The sequence below is a fragment of the Penaeus vannamei genome, chromosome 31, assembly GCF_042767895.1.
Source record: "Penaeus vannamei isolate JL-2024 chromosome 31, ASM4276789v1, whole genome shotgun sequence".
Classification (NCBI taxonomy): domain Eukaryota; kingdom Metazoa; phylum Arthropoda; class Malacostraca; order Decapoda; family Penaeidae; genus Penaeus; species Penaeus vannamei.
In genome coordinates, this window is record NC_091579.1 from 24,323,774 (window position 1) to 24,326,273 (window position 2,500).

General features: G+C 37.5%; 1 protein-coding gene across 1 annotated transcript in view; it reads right to left on the reverse strand.

Annotated features, from left to right (window-relative positions):
- The window catches only part of LOC113829220 (uncharacterized), a 265,393-nt gene that overhangs the window by 258,550 nt on the left and 4,343 nt on the right, over positions 1-2,500 (reverse strand). The window lies entirely within an intron of this gene.

The following is a 2,500-nucleotide window of genomic DNA, read 5'->3' on the forward strand; positions in this document are numbered from 1 at the left end:
CCGTATGAAAAAGTGGAAACATTGATAATATAGATGTTTATATTGACAATTACAATAGCGGATTAGAGCCATTTATTTGTGTGTGTGTGTGTGTGTGTGTGTATACAGGGGGGACTGATGGAAATAAAATGTATTCGATTTTTGGCTTTTAGAATTTTTGAAAAGGGTGGTAAGGGAATGCATGAGGTACTGATAGAAGAAAAAATGTTTTTCGATTTTTGGCTCTTAGAATTTTTTATAAAAGGTGGTCAGAGAATGATGTAATAAAGAGGGAAGAACAGTAGTCCACGCTATATGGTAAAGGACCAAGACTCACGAATAACAAAGCTTTGGGTAGAGTTGTTGCAGGCAAGAGGACGAAGAGTATTCCTGTTGACAAATGCAGAAAAGGTATGAATAAGAATGAATGTCTTCACAATACGCGATGTATTTGCCCGGTTTCGGATACATCTTCGTCAGGAATACATATATTTCTGAAGAGGAAATATTCGAAACCGGACAAGAGATGCATCTGACCGGTTTCGAATACATCTTCTTCAGAGGATATATTCGAAACCGGTTAAATGCATCTCTTGTATTGTGAAGATATTCATTCTCATTCTCATTCATGCCTTTAGTAGATGTTGGCAAAATTTGATTGATCACGATTTTAGGCCGCTTTAATGTTGTCCTCTTGATGATGTTATGCTGATAGTGTTAATTCATCTTGGTGGTAAATACTAGCATGTTTTATGTTGTCACGATGTAAGTACGTTAGCAGCCGATCTCTCCTCCATTAACCGGCAAGAGAGTTCCCGGCGACACACGCAGAAGAGGTACGAACGAGCTTTCAAATCTTCACACCGCAATGAATGAGAATGAATACTATCTTCACAGCTCAAGCACAGGTGTCTTTCATGCCTTTCGTCTGTGTCTCCGTTAGATATCCCTCCAGAAATGTGTTTCCGATGAAGGGCATGGTCGAAATGCCTTTAATCCACCTCTTGCGCCGTGAAAGGTGTACGTTCCCATTCATATCTTTCTCTCTGTGAAAGGTAACAGCGGGAAGGCTTCGTGAGTCGATCGCTAACGTGGGTCAGAAGAGAGCAAGAGATCACGGACAAACAAGACGATAACATATAAGATAAAAAATTACGTTTCTTTGGGTGAGTAGAACATCCTTCCCTCAACACACTCAGCTCAGATAACCTTTTCCCACACTTTGAAATGTTTCCGATTTTTCTTCCTTCTCTTTTTTTTTTTTTTAGTAATCATGAAATGTCGTCGTATCGCGTTTCTCGCAGCTTTTTTTTTTTTTTTTTTTTTTTTTTTAATAATCATGATATGTCCTATCGCGTTTCCCTTTATCGGCGAGACTCAGAGTATCAATAAAGAATGACATCCTGATCTCGGTCTCTTTCGTCAGTCGTAGTGTTATGAACACCAACCTTTCGCCTCCATAATGGCAAGCCCCGCGTCCATACGAGATAAAGGTCTAACAAAAGTCTAACGTAAAGAGACATTTACTCCATTAACGATCTCAAAAGAAAAATCATAACTACGATAAAATTAAATAAATAACATTGAACTAAAATAGATCGTATATAAGAGATGTATGATGTATGTATGATGTATGATATGAGATGTATCATTTACTCCATGACGATCTCAAAAGAAAAAGCATAATGAAGATAAAACGAAGTAGATAAAAGAAAACTAAAATAAAATGGAAATGAAAAGAGTGAAGGAAAACTCTCATTAAGGAGACGACCGATGGCCTATGGGCGCAGAGAGCCAAGGAGACCACACTTTGAAGGGAATTAAAGTTTCTTCAATCTAACAAATGCGGTTTTCATTTTATAGCCCGAGACCGGATGTTTAATCATTAAATCTCTTTCTTTATGTGGATTACGATCAATACCGATTTCCTTCTGTTGAAAATGTAATTTTTTGCGATATTACAAAAACTAGTTTAACAGAACGCCAGAACGCATAGATAAAATATCAAAACCTTATAAACTAAAATGATATCATTAATTTCCACAATCATTTTTCGTCCCATTTTTTATCAATATTACCAATCATTTCTTAATAAAAAGCTTTTGATTTTTTTTACGTTTTAAAAATATTCGAATTCCAGAAGGATTTTCTACGCTTTTGTTATCGGTTACGTGATGATGCTCTAGTTATTAACCGATTAATATAACGACTGTTCGTGAAAAATCTGAACAATATATCGGATGCCCTGCGAACCGGAAGGAAAAATGGACGCGGGTTTAAGGGTAATTCGTTCAGATAAAAATGGCATTTGTAATCATACTGATGTCGGCCGTGGTGGTGATGATGGTGAGGATGGTGAGGATGGTGGTGGTTGGTTGGTTGGTTGTTGTTGGTGGTGGTGGTGGTGGTTGGGTGGTTGGTGGTGGTGGTGACGAGGATGAGGATGAGGATGGTGATGATTATGATAATGATGATGATGATGATAATGATGATGATGATGATGATGATGATGATGATGGTA